Genomic DNA, 14512 nt, shown 5'->3' with positions numbered 1-14512 from the left:
GGGTGTCTCTCAGTGACCTGACTTACAGCTGTGGTATTAGGGGAAAAGACGACTTCTCTCGGGGCACATTGTATTGCACAGCCGGCTCTGTCTGCGCCTTTGGCTCTCTGTGGACTTATGGCACCAATAATCATATACTCCTGGTGGTACGGACTGAGAGTCTCATTTGCTATCTGTAAGGAGAGTTTAGAAAAGATCACGTCTTTGCCACCTGCCCTGATTCCATTAATAAAGCTGTTTTATAAGGAATGTGTTTTCCTGTATTGGATCCACACAACCCCCCCCCCTGAAAACACTGACACCTAGGACCATTCCAAAAAGATCTTTATTCCAGGAGCCAAGCGACATCACAAATACGACTCTGTTATACAGATTACACAACACATAGCAAACCGCCAGATAGTCGCTCATGCACACTAATCATCGCGCACACCCTCAGAAGCCCCGGGTGGCTCGCACCAACAGAAAGGGCCTGACCGGGAGGCTGTGCCGGTGCCAGGACATTAAAGTCTTGCTTGGCTGAACGTGCTCTGTGGACACGTGGCGGATCCCGCGCTTCCTGCGGCATGAACCCAGCAGCGTCTCCAGCGCCATTCGCACAAAAGCCTGGAAATTACTGCTTCGCTCTCGTCGGCTGTCCTTAGGGAGGCAAAAGAGGAGGGCAGGGTGAGCTTCAGATGGCGTAGGAGAGGAAAAATTGATACAGTAAGCTGCATTACGTAGAGTAGAGGCAAGATGGAGGGTGTAGCACAGGACAGACTACATAATATGGAGGACAGACAAGATGAAGGGTGAGGGACCAGACAGGCTGCATAATATGGCGAAGAAACAACATGGAGGGTGCGGTACAGTACAAGTTGCATAACATGGGGGAGAGGCAACTTGGATGGTGAGAACTGTAAAGTATGACCAGCTTTGTTTGGAGGTCGAAGGGGCTGGATGTGAGGGTGATGGACAGTACAGGCTGCATAACATGGAGGAGAAGCAAGATGGAGGGTGCAGGACAGTACAGACTGCATAACATGGAGGAGAAGCAAGATGGAGGATGAGGGACAGTACAGGCTGCATAATATGGAGGAGAGGCAAGATGGAGGCTGTGGGACAGAACAAACTGCATAATATGGAGAAGAGGTAAGATGGAGGATGAGGGACAGTGCAACCTGCATTACACGGAGGAGAGGCAAGATGGAGGGTAAAGGACAGTACAGGCTGCATAACATGGAGGATAGGCAAGATGGAGGCTGTGGGACAGTACAGGCTGCATAACATGGAGGATAGGCAAGATGGAGGCTGTGGGACAGTACAAACTGCATAATATGGAGAAGTAAGATGGAGGGTGAGGGACAGAGTACAAGCTGCATTACACAGAGGAGAGGTAAGGGACAGTACTGGCTGCATAACATGGAGGAGAAGCTAGATGGATGGTGAGGTACAGTACAAACTATGTTCTGTATACAGTGGCGATTTACCCCCATGAGCACAGGTAAATGCATCCAATTGGTCTTATGCATTATCCACCTGTGCTCCGTATACAAGGCCAAACACTATAATAACATTCTGGTGAGATCCCCTGATCTAATCAAAGCTAAAATACAGTGCGTCAGCATCCGAGATGTGAGAATGTTAATAGAGCAGTAAGAGATGGCGCGCAGGCCTGGGCTGGCGGCTGGCCCCTGCTAGCAGAGCTGGGGTGGCTGAGAGTCTAAGCCGGCGGTTGCTCCGGCCTCCCGGGGAAAGGTAGTAATGTGGCCACTGGATGCTCTAGAGTACTTCAGTCTGATGAATGATGCAGTCTTGTGTGACATTATATAGAATTTGATAGCACATTTTGGACATCTAACTTATTTTTTATTCCTGATAACCCCAGGCTGATTCTTAACTATTTTTTACGATTTTGCATAGCCTTACGTCTATCCAATGCACACTTATATCCCCCTAATGTGGCTGCTGCTACATCCAACGTCACGTTACTGTTCTGCAATTCTCCCTAAACTGTAAACCCTGCAATGTCCTGTTCTTCTAATGTGCCTCTTCCTCCATGACCTGTCCCCCCTCTCCCTCTCTTGTCCTTCATCTTCCGCGTTTCATCACGTAGACCAGGCACCAATTTAGTAGCCCTTATCTGAACAATCCTTACGTTCTCCGGGAGGCAGGTATGTTTGGCCTCCAGGACACAATGGAGTATTGCAGGTGGGGTCTCGCCGTGACTGCAGTTTTTTTCTATATTTTCTCAGCCGCCTGAGGAGGATTGGGACAAATGGGGGTCTCCGTCTTAGTTGGATCCCCCCCTAGCAAGTTTGTCAAAGACTGATAGCTTCTCCATCCTCGTAATGTATCCCACTTACTACCTGTCTGTTGTCCAAACTTCATCCAACATCTGATCTATCCAGCGCACTTTATATCAAATCCCCAGATGATTTCATTCGCAGTCTACAGTGAGTGAGATGTTAAGGGCCTTACTGACCTCAGTACAGGTCACGTCTACAGCTCCACCTTGTCCTATCACTGCTCATATTAGGTCGGATGCCGAGTTGGACGGGAATCGGGCGCATCTGCTCCTGGATTGTGTGCATAGAAATATGCGCATATTCGCCAGTATGGCGAATTATACGCATCTTGCGGTGCGTCTGCCCTTTATCCATGTATATGGTTTGCCACTAGTCATCATCCTTATCAGTCCGCACTTAACACCAGCGCCGACTAGGTACTAACAATATGGTAACATCTAGCTCTGCGTTTCCCGCAGGTGCGTCAACGCAGCCTCAATGGACTTATGTGGGAGCACCGCTGTCCAGCCCAGTTCTGTCTCTTCATTGGCAAGGGGAGATGCGTACAACTCTGCATCGCCAAAATTGCGCACACTCAGTTTCGGAGCATGCGCGGTGCGAATATAAGCAAGGTTTACGTTCAACATCACAGCAGTCCTACTGTCTAGTTTTACTATAAAACGTCATATATAGAGAGAAGGTAAAGTTGAAAAATTGGCTCATACATTACTAATGACAGGTTTCTTTACTCTCCTAAAAATCAGTGGCTTGGCATGCGGTCTGACCTTTTAAAAAAATATGGCAGCATGCAGTGACCAATTGATATGTGGACTAACACTTAATGAAAACAGTTCACCCTTCACTATAACATATCTAACTTCATATTACGGTACAGAAGCAGAGAACTGCATGGAAAATGTATCTGTTGTATATGATCTTCGTGTTATGATCACCAACCGCTTACACTGGGAGCAGCCATTTTGTGGACTGAACCAATATTCAGGAGACTGCAGCCTGCTATTTGAGTAGGCTGTTACTAATTCCTGTTGAATTGATATACTGAATGTTGGTTCATCCCACAAAATGGCTGCCTCCGTGGTGAGGTAATTGAAGTGTTCATCAAATATTTTTTTTTTAGTCTGTTTTTGTTGTCTGATATTTTATTACCTCTTTGCTTTTTAACATGTGTTTTCTTCTCTTGCACCCGGTGCCTGTGTTCTGGGAGATTCTGGGGAGAGAAGAGAGGTAGAAAGTCATGGAGATGGTCTGAGAGGAAAAGTTGGAAGTCACAGAGAAAGCTGAGGAAAATACCATATATAGAGTGTTCCAGACTCAAAAGAGAAGAACTCTGGGCCTGATTCAGACCCGCTCACAAGCGGATCGATGTTTGCCCCCTGCGCATGCGCCGCGTCCGGCGTGCGCATGTGCGAGCCCCAGCGAGCGACTGAAGTTCAGTCGCTCTGGGGCTCGCCACAAAACGGGGCGGCTGTCGATGTTGATTGACAGCTCGCCCCGTTTTGTAGGGGGGGTGGTTGAGCAAACGCAGGTGTTCCTAAAGGAACGCCTGGCGTTTGTGGGCGACCCTACTGACATCACTAGTGATGTCAGTAGTGGACTTCCTGCTCTATTAGAGCAGGAAGTCCACTCGGGCTTGTGAGAGCTGAGATCCTACCACAGGGTCTCCTCGCAATCCCGATGGTCGCGATAATCGCGCCCATCTCCAGGCCGCTTGCAAAAGCTGTGGGTGGTCACCCACAGCTTAGCGAGCAGCCTGAAGAAAAAAATTAAATAAAAAATCCCCGCCCTGATTCAGAGTGAGCAGCTCTGAATCAGGCCCTCTATACACAGGGAGACAGAGGAGTCCTGGGGGACCAGTAGAGGTCACAGGAAAGGGGGAAGGCTCGAAGGCACGGGACAGATTTTAAGGAATCTATTTACTAAGCCCTGGATAGAGATAAAGTGAATGGAGGTAAGGTACCAGCCAGTCAGATCCTAACAGTCATGTCATAGGCTGTGTTTGAAAAATGAAAGTAGCTGGTTGGCTGGTACTTTATCTCCATCCAAGGCTTAGTAAATAGACCACTGTGTGGTCATAGGAGCCTTTAGAATAGGGGAAGAAGAGAGTCATAGGGCTAATTTAGGGGGAACATGAGAGTCGTAGGGCAAATTCTGAGGGAAGAGGAGAGGGTGAGAGTCATAGGGCAGATTCTGGGGGAAGAGGAGAGGGTGAGAGTCATAGGGCACCTTTTGGGGGAAGAGGAGAGGTGAGAGTCATAGGGCAGATTCTGGGGGAAGAGGAGAGGGTGAGAGTCATAGGGCACATTTTGGGGGAAGAGGAGAGGGTGAGAGTCGTAGGGCAGATTCTGGGGGAAGAGGAGAGGGTGAGCGTAATAGGGCAGATTCTGGGGGAAGAGGAGAGGGTGAGAGTCGTAGGTCAGATTCTGGGTGAAGAGGAGAGAGTGAGAGTCATAGGGCAGATTCTGGGGGAAGAGGAGAGGGTGAGAGTCGTAGGTCAGATTCTGGGTGAAGAGGAGAGAGTGAGAGTCATAGGGCACATTTTGGGGGAAGAGGAGAGGGTGTGAGTCCTAGGGCAGATTCTGGGGGAAGAGGAGAGGGTGAGAGTCCTAGGACAGATTCTGGGGGAAGAGGAGAGGATAAGAGTCGTAGAGCAGATTCTGGGGAAGAGGAGAGGTGAGAGTCATAGGGCACATTTTGGGGAAAGAGGAGAGGGTGAGAGTCATAGGGCAGATTCTGGGGGAAGAGGAGAGGGTGAGAGTCGTAGGGCAGATTCTGGGGGAAGAGGAGAGGGTGAGAGTCATAGGGCACCTTTTGGGGGAAGAGGAGAGGTGAGAGTCATAGGGCAGATTCTGGGGGAAGTGGAGAGGGTGAGAGTCGTAGGGCAGATTCTGGGGGAAGAGGAGAGGGTGAGAGTCATAAGGCAGATTCTGGGGGAAGAGGAGAGGGTGAGAGTCATAGGGCAGATTCTGGGGGAAGAGGAGAGGGTGAGAGTCGTAGGGCAGATTTTGGGGGAAGAGGAGAGGGTGAGAGTCATAGGACAGATTCTGGGGGAAGAGAGGGTGAGAGTCATAGGGCAGATTCGGGGGAAGAGGAGAGGGTGAGAGTCGTAGGGCAGATTCTGGGGGAAGAGGAGAGGGTGAGAGTCGTAGGGCAGATTTTGGGGGAAGAGAGGGTGAGAGTCATAGGGCAGATTCGGGGGAAGAGGGGAGGGTGAGAGTCGTAGGTCAGATTTTGGGGGAAGAGAAGAGGGTGAGAGTCATAGCATCTTTTCTAGATGGAGAGGACAAGCTTTGGATACTGGGGTGAATTGTGAAACCCACACATATAACGGGCATCAAAGACTTGAAAATGAGATTATGGGTAAATGTAATGGTCAGCACAATGCAGGCATCGGTGAGTTCCAGAGAGTCTGCCCAATGTTTTAAAGGGGCAATCATGTAAAAGGTAAAACCAGGTTGTTTTGCTTTTTATATAATTGCCCCTTTATAACATTGGACAGACTGTCCTGAAACTCGCTGAATCACGCACGCTATTACATCTCCTCTGATAATATTTCTTCCCATGGGTGCTTTCAATGGGAGGCGGTAAATACACAGAGGAGAACATATGGATATCACATACCTTGTATAGAGGTTTGTCTGACTTCTCCCCTGTTGGAAAACGGAATTGATTAAAACTGACCGGTAAGCGTCAGACTAAACTATCACCCAGAGCATTCAGAGCAAGGATATCTGCTCATTCTCTATGACATTGCCAGGGGAGGGGGGCACAGGTAATTTATCTGACTGTATACAAACTGGGGGGGTAAATTTACTAACAGCGGGTTTTTCAAAGCCGCCGATCATGGATAGATTTAAAACCACTAATTTAGCATTTGTCTCTATTGCCGTTTTAAATCCATCGGTCAAAGGAGCCGATGATCGGTGTCTTTGAAAACTCGCTGGTTAGTAAATCTACTCCCAGGTGTTATCTTCCAATTTATATGGCACAATGAAATGTACGGTTTGGGATAGAGATGTGCGGGTTCAGTTTTACTCGGTTCTTTTCGTCAAAATTATCTCAAGTTCGGTTTAGTTCGGATTTATTTTATTGGTTATCCAAAACACGTGATAGCCGATAGCCAATAAAATGCAGTTTTTCAGATCTGAACATATCCGAGTAAAACCGAACCCGCACATCTCTACTTTGGGATGCCTTTCTGTTCAGGCTCTTTCCCAAATTTTAAGACATCCATGATCCGCCTTTCCAGTGTGGAATGCGTCCCATATAAGGGGTCGCACAGGTGTGGGTTATGTCGGGTGTGTTTTATCTTCCTCCTGGTTAAGGGGACAGCATCATCACACCTGTATATCATTTCTATATAATCCGTTTTTATTTACATGTCCCTTTATGGCAGAGCTGCAGTTGTTATCCCTGTAGCATTACTGCATTTTTCAGGCTGGTAACCAGTTGTAGAGTAGCCATAGTAAGGTGATGTAAAAAATATAGTAATCATTATAATCTTATCTTACATATTATTTAACTCAAAGTAATGGTGCATACACACAGTCAGATTTTCTGTCAGATCTGAATGATAACGATTTTAAAAATCATTCAATCGTTCATATCTGAATGAAAATCTGACATGTGGGCCTGCAACGATGAACGATGCGCGTTCCCGCTTGTCAGATAACGATATCTAACATTGGATGGGTTTGCAGTCAGATTTGGACGATTCCATTAATTTTAATACTGTCTAAAATCGTTCAATAGTTCAAATCGTTGGTAAAATCGTTCAGGAGTTCATCGTTCATTTGACATATACTGCCCATCCACTACAAGATGTGGGAACGACGGCACGGTTACAACATCATAATCGTGCCGTCATACCCCTAGGGGTGAAGTGCATACACTGAACGTTCAGACATTCAGTGTATGCAGATCAATCATCCCCGAACATGGCAACCTGACAGCGGTCGTCAGGTTGACCACCATGTTCGGGCGATGATAGATGTTAAAAACGACCAGCGGGCGCGTGTATCACTGGTCGTTTTTAAACTTTTACTGCCTGATTTGCGGACGATTTGCAAGCGATGGAGCGATAACAACGCCGTTATCGTGCAATCGCCTGTCAAAATCGCCTAGTGGATGGGCAGCAATATCTGACCGTGTGTATGCACCATAACACAAAGGCCCTCATTCAGACCCGCTCGCAAGCCGGTTGATGGTTGTGCGAGCGTGCGCAAGCCCCGTAGCGAGTGAGAAATTCACTCGCTCCGGGGCTCGCTACAAACGGGGCAGCTGTCGATGTTGATCGACATCTCGCCCCGTTTTGTAGGCGGGGTGGGGGGTGGCTGGATAAATGGAGGCATTCCTCAAGGAACGCCTGCCGTTTACACCAGTGATGTCAGTAGTGAGCTTCCTGCTCTATTAGAGCCGGAAGCTCACTGGGGCTTGCGGCAGATGAGACCCTACCACAAGGGTCTCATCGCAAGCCCGATGGTCGCGACCATGACCTGGCCGCTCGCAAAAGCTGTGGGTGGTCGGCTTTAAAAAAAAAAGCGTCCGCCCTCATTCAGAGCGAGCGCTCGCTTTTTGCGAGCGGCTCTGAATGAGGGCCAAAGCCCCTGATCACCTGGCCATGTTGAAATCAAAAGGTAAAAACACTAAGGCCCTCATTCAGAGCCGTTCGCTATTTGTGGTCGCTCGTTTAAAAACAAGGGGTGGCTATTCAAATGATCCGTACGCACATTGCAGTCTGTTCACACCTCTAAGTCTGAACGAGCGAGCAAAACATACGCTCGTTTATTTGTTAAAAACGCCCCCTGGCCGCTCGCATCCTACGTCATGTCCGCTATTTATTAGATTAATCGAGTACATCGACCAGCGTATGAACTGCTCGCTATTCTTGTGGTTGGTGTTTGCTACCACAAATTTGCGAGCAGTTCTGGCTATAAAATAACCCAGTGACGTGGTCAATGACGCTGCTGTTTTAAATATGCACACCCATAAAACGCCCGTTTTGACCTTTAAGCACGCCTGCGTTCGGATCTCCACTCCCCATTTTCAAGCACCTTCCCCTGTTACCACCCACATACGCCTCATTCTGTCACTCAAAATAGCAGGCACTCGCTATATTGCGTACCAACGATTTTCGGCCGCACTGACTGGTTCGCGCATGCGTACTAAAAACCGTACGCATGCGCAGATGTGCAAACATCGCTCGGAACGAGCGTACTGCCGCTAACGAGCGGCTCTGAATGAGGGCCTAACATCACAAGAAAAACTTTGATGATCCGTAACAATTGACCATCGATGTCCATCCCTAAATTGAAGAGGCCTTCATTCTCCAACAGGATATAAGTGCTGAGGGTGTTTAAGGACCTCTGTCGGGAGAGGTTGAATTGGATAACCCCTGTGTCTTCTCTCTATACGTATGGACGGAGATCCCTGACCCCCAGCATACCTTGCAGGTCTGGAACTTACAGTTCCAAAATCGATGGAGCACTACAGCCCCCCACATACTTGTAATGCTGCTTCCAGATGACGTGGGCCAGTAGTGGAGCAAGCAATTATATACAGGATAAGAAATTATATACAAGAACTATTTCTTCTAAGATGATCTGCAAACTATTATTTGTATCTTCAGATATCGCTACGAGTGCTCTGCGGGAGACGCGGGAGGTAGAAGGTGTAACAAGTTTATATGTTGATACTTACTATTCTCTTACATACATTTGTGTTTCTTAATGATAACGTTCGGGTCACCCAGTGTGAGGGGTTAGTCTGTCACTTATTGGGGTGGTGCAAATTTAGCAATAAAATAAGAAAAGTAATGTTTCTAAGGCGTCTGTCTCCCAGTTCAGGGGTCCCCGAGTTATAGGGAGTTTGGGGGGTTGTGGTTACTCGTCCCCTCCCAGTTATGGTCGTCTCTCAGTCATGAAACAAATATCGCATATTGCGGTCTCCCAGGTATAACAGCCTCTCTGTTAAATATTTTAAATTGTGAGAAGTGGGTGTCTCCTTTTTATGGGGGCATTCAGGTGTTGTTTCTTCTGTTTAAGAGGCCTCCTAATTAAGGGTGTCTCTACTGGTTATTAAATGTGTCTCTCTGATAAATTAGGATTCTAATGACTTTTTGTAGGGGGTCTCCCAGGTGTGATGTGTCTCTATGAAAGGATCTCCCAGGTGTGATGTGTCGCTCTATGAAGGGATCTCCCAGGTGTCATGTGTCTCTCTATGAAGAGATGTACCCAGTGTGTGAAGTGTACCTCTATGTAGGGGGTCTCCCAGGTGTGATGTATCTCTCTATGGAGAAGATCTCCCAGGTGTCATGTGTCTCTCTATGTAGGTATCTCCCAGGTGTGGTGTGTCTCTCTATGAAGGGATCTCCCAGGTGTGATGTGTCGCTCTATGAAGGGATCTCCCAGGTGTGATGTGTCTCTCTATGAAGGGGATCTCCCAGGTGTGATGTGTCTCTCTATGTAGGTATCTCCCAGGTGTGATGTGTCTCTCTATGAAGGGATCTCCCAGGTGTGATGTGTCTCTCTATGAAGGGATCTCCCAGGTGTGATGTGTCTCTCTATGAAGGGATCTCCCAGGTGTGATGTGTCTCTCTATGAAGGGATCTCCCAGGTGTGGTGTGTCTCTGTATGAAGGGATTTCCCAGGTGTGATGTGTCTCTCTATGAAGAGATCTCCCAGGTGTGGTGTGTCTCTCTATGAAGGGATCTCCCAGGTGTGATGTGTCGCTCTATGAAGGGATCTCCCAGGTGTGATGTGTCTCTCTATGAAGGGGATCTCCCAGGTGTGATGTGTCTCTCTATGTAGGTATCTCCCAGGTGTGATGTGTCTCTCTATGAAGGGATCTCCCAGGTGTGATGTGTCTCTCTATGAAGGGATCTCCCAGGTGTGATGTGTCTCTCTATGAAGGGATCTCCCAGGTGTGATGTGTCTCTCTATGAAGGGATCTCCCAGGTGTGGTGTGTCTCTGTATGAAGGGATTTCCCAGGTGTGATGTGTCTCTCTATGAAGAGATCTCCCAGGTGTGATGTGTCTCTCTATGAAGGGATCTCCCAGGTGTGATGTGTCTCTCTATGAAGGGATCTCCCAGGTGTGATGTGTTGCTCTATGAAGGGCTCTCCCAGATGTGATGTGTCTCTCTATGAAGGGGATCTCCCAGGTGTGATGTGTCTCTCTATGAAGAGGATCTCCCAGGTGTGATGTGTCTCTCTATGAAGAGATCTCGCAGGTGTGATGTGTCTCTCTATGTAGGGGGTCTCCCAGGTGTGATGTGTACCTCTATGTAGGGGGTCTCCCAGGTGTGATGTGTCTCTCTATGAAGGGCTCTTGCAGGTGTGATGTGTCTCTCTATGAAGAGGATCTCCCAGGTGTGATGTGTCTCTCTATGAAGAGAATCTCCCAGGTGTGATGTCTCTCTATGAAGCGGGTCTTCCAGGTGTGATGTGTCTCTCTATGAAGCGGGTCTCCCAGGTGTGATGTGTCTCTCTATGAAGGGATATCCCATGTGTGATGTGTCTCTCTATGAAGAGGATCTCCCAGGTGTGATGTGTCTCTCTATGAAGAGAATCTCCCAGGTGTGATGTGTCTCTCTATGAAGAGGATCTCCCAGGTGTGATGTGTCTCCCTATGAAGAGGATCTCCCAGGTGTGATGTGTCTCTATGAAGAGAATCTCCCAGGTGTGATGTGTCTCCCTATGAAGGGATCTCCCAGGTGTGATGTGTCTCTCTATGAAGGGATCTCCTAGGTGTGATGTCTCTCTATGAAGAGGATCTCCCAGGTGTGATGTGTCTCTATGAAGAGGATCTCCCAGGTGTGATGTGTCTCCCTATGAAGAGGATCTCCCAGGTGTGATGTGTCTCTCTATGAAGGGATCTCCCAGGTGTGATGTCTCTCTATGAAGGGATCTCCCAGGTATGATGTGTCTCTCTATGAAGGGATCTCCCAGGTGTGATGTGTCTCTCTATGAAGGGATCTCCCAGGTGTGATGTGTCTCTCTATGAAGGGATCTCCCAGGTGTCATGTGTCTCTCTATGAAGAGATGTACCCGGTGTGTGAAGTGTACCTCTATGTAAGGGGTCTCCCAGGTGTGATGTATCTCTCTATGGAGAAGATCTCCCAGGTGTGATGTGTCTCTCTATGAAGAGGATCTCCCAGGTGTGATGTGTCTATGAAGAGGATCTCCCAGGTGTGATGTGTCTCTCTTTGAAGAGGATCTCCCAGGTGTCATGTGTCTCTCTATGAAGGGCTCTACCAGGTGTGATGTGTACCTCTATGTAGGGGGTCTCCCAGGTGTGATGTGTCTCTCTATGAAGGGCTCTTGCAGGTGTGATGTGTCTCTCTATGAAGAGGATCTCCCAGGTGTGATGTGTCTCTCTATGAAGGGATCTCGCAGGTGTGATGTGTCTCTCTATGTAGGGGGTCTCCCAGGTGTGATGTGTACCTCTATGTAGGGGGTCTCCTAGGTGTGATGTGTCTCTCTATGAAGGGCTCTTGCAGGTGTGATGTGTCTCTATGAAGAGGATCTCCCAGGTGTGATGTGTCTCTCTATGAAGAGAATCTCCCAGGTGTGATGTCTCTCTATGAAGCGGGTCTTCCAGGTGTGATGTGTCTCTCTATGAAGCGGGTCTCCCAGGTGTGATGTGTCTCTCTATGAAGGGATCTCCTAGGTGTGATGTGTCTCTCTATGAAGGGATCTCCCAGGTGTGATGTGTCTCTCTATGAAGGGGATCTCCCAGGTGTGATGTGTCTCTCTATGAAGGGATCTCCCAGGTGTGATGTTTCTCTCTATGAAGGGATATCCCATGTGTGATGTGTCTCTCTATGAAGAGGATCTCCCAGGTGTGATGTGTCTCTCTATGAAGGGATCTCCCAGGTGGGATGTTTCTCTCTATGAAGGGATATCCCATGTGTGATGTGTCTCTCTATGAAGAGGATCTCCCAGGTGTGATGTGTCTCTCTATGAAGAGAATCTCCCAGGTGTGATGTGTCTCTCTATGAAAAGGATCTCCCAGGTGTGATGTGTCTCCCTATGAAGAGGATCTCCCAGGTGTGATGTGTCTCTCTATGAAGAGAATCTCCCAGGTGTGATGTGTCTCCCTATGAAGGGATCTCCCAGGTGTGATGTGTCTCTCTATGAAGGGATCTCCCAGGTGTGATGTCTCTCTATGAAGAGGATCTCCCAGGTGTGATGTGTCTCTATGAAGAGGATCTCCCAGGTGTGATGTGTCTCCCTATGAAGAGGATCTCCCAGGTGTGATGTGTCTCTCTATGAAGGGATCTCCCAGGTGTGATGTCTCTCTATGAAGGGATCTCCCAGGTATGATGTGTCTCTCTATTAAGAGATCTCCCAGGTGTGATGTGTCTCTCTATGAAGGGATCTCCCAGGTGTGATGTGTCTCTCTATGAAGGGATCTCCCAGGTGTGATGTATCTCTCTATGAAGAGGATCTCCCAGGTGTGATGTGTCTCTCTATGAAGGGATCTCCCAGGTGTGATGTGTCTCTCTATGAAACGGGTCTCCCAGGTGTGATGTGTCTCTCTATGAAGCGGGTCTCCCAGGTGTGAAGTTTCTCTCTATGAAGGGGTCTCCTAGGTGTGAAGTTTCTCTCTATGTAGGGGGTCTCCTAAGTTTGATGTGTCCCTCTATGAAGGGGGTCTCCTAGCTTTGATGTGTCCCTCTATGAAGGGGGTCTCCTATACCTCACTTATCAGGTATATCTCAGGTGTGTCCCCGTTATGGGGTCTCCAAGTCCTGTCTTCCTAATAAGGTGTCTCACTGTGTAGTGTGTCCTCTAATATGAGGGTCTCTTGCTTATCAGGTATATCCAAGGTGTGTATCCCTGTTATGGGGTCTCCCTATCCTGTCTCCCTATCTGTCTGGCTGTGGAGTGTGTTCTTTGATTTAGGGGTCTCTTGCTTATCAAGTATATCCCAGGTTTGGAGAGTTGCAGGTCAGGGTAGGGGTCTCGGTTGCTCTGCACCACATACCTTTTGCCGCTGGCATCTTGCCCCAGTGACTGGCTCTCAGTGATTGATAGTGAGGGGTCTCAGTGTAGTGTGGGCAGATTCTGGCACCTCCCACATTTATTGCCCCTCCCTGAATGCCTCCAGTGCGGGAGAGTAGGGGCAGATTCTAGAACTGGGCAGATAATCTGCACATTCAGATAGAGATGTGCTGACCCAGGCTGGCCCCTAATTTGACCTCCAGATCCCCCGTTATCATTCAATGACAGAATTAACTCCTGCACCACCAGACACCTCATGCAAAGATTCCCTATTATTGCTCTATATTCCATACAAATGACCTGATTTTTAGCTTGTTTGTCTGTTTGTTTAAATCTGTGGGGAAAAAAAGCTGTTTACATGGGACAGCTCGCCCAGCAGACTGCAGGGATCTGGCAAACTGACCACAAAACATTTGCTCAATGACTAAAAGTCCACAGTAAGTGCTTTCGGGTGTTGCTTTTGTGAGGCCTTTTCAGGCTGGTCATTTTATTAATGCAGTTCATAGCGATTCTGCAGTGCCATTCACTCCCCCCATTCCGGCCTCTGCAAAAACTTTTCCACCTATTAGGACATTTTGCTTGAATAAAAAGTAAATAAATACATTTTAAAAAAACACAGTGAAAGTGAGTGAGCGCCCTGCTCCCCAGAGCTTACAATCTAAAGCTGGCCATCCGCACAGCAATATTAGCCGCAGTATAAGGCCAATTGGTGTAAGTATTTCGGCCGCAGACTGGGTACGAGTTTGCTCATGGTGGGGTAGATGCCTGTCATGTTACAGGCTGTGTTTGAAAAATGACAGGAGCTGATTGGTTGGTACTTTATCGCTCTCCACGGCTTTGTGCATCTACCCCATTATAGGACTGCTGGAAGTGCGCACTCGTGACGATGACCGGTATCGTACCCAGCGTGCGGATAGGGGCAGCCAGCTGGCAAAGACTTGCACAACTCTTCAAATGGGCGAATTTTACACATTTTTTTTTCCATGCACGCGCAACAAGGGGGCATCTAGGGCGAGCTGCGAATAAATCTGCTTCGGGCTACCGATATCTTCCGGAAGACATCCCACATTGACCGGCTCGATCTTCTCCGATTTGACCACCGATGTGTGTCGCCAAACTGTACACTGAAGCAGGCCTTTGCTGGTTTGGTCGAGAGACAGGATTAGCCGGTGCCTAAACAGTACATAGTATCTCTTGTGTCCTCCCTAGCGGCCCTGCTAAA

The 14512-nt window shown here is 48.2% G+C and overlaps 1 pseudogene across 1 annotated transcript; it reads right to left on the bottom strand.

Moving 5' to 3' along the window:
- Positions 1-307: 307 nt before the first annotated feature.
- On the bottom strand, positions 308-14135 carry LOC148542358 (uncharacterized; annotated as a pseudogene). The gene is made up of 5 exons (XR_015878183.1): positions 14109-14135; positions 13274-13477; positions 5907-5935; positions 3435-3495; positions 308-639 (listed from the first exon to the last, which is right to left on the bottom strand). The product of XR_015878183.1 is annotated as an uncharacterized LOC148542358 (transcript).
- Between the last annotated feature and the right edge of the window lie 377 nt (positions 14136-14512).

Source organism: Taudactylus pleione, unplaced genomic scaffold, assembly GCF_031769625.1.
Source record: "Taudactylus pleione unplaced genomic scaffold, aTauple2 ptg000013l, whole genome shotgun sequence".
Taxonomy (NCBI): domain Eukaryota; kingdom Metazoa; phylum Chordata; class Amphibia; order Anura; family Myobatrachidae; genus Taudactylus; species Taudactylus pleione.
Note: the sequence above shows the minus strand (reverse complement) of the source record. Positions and strands in the feature narration are given on the sequence as shown.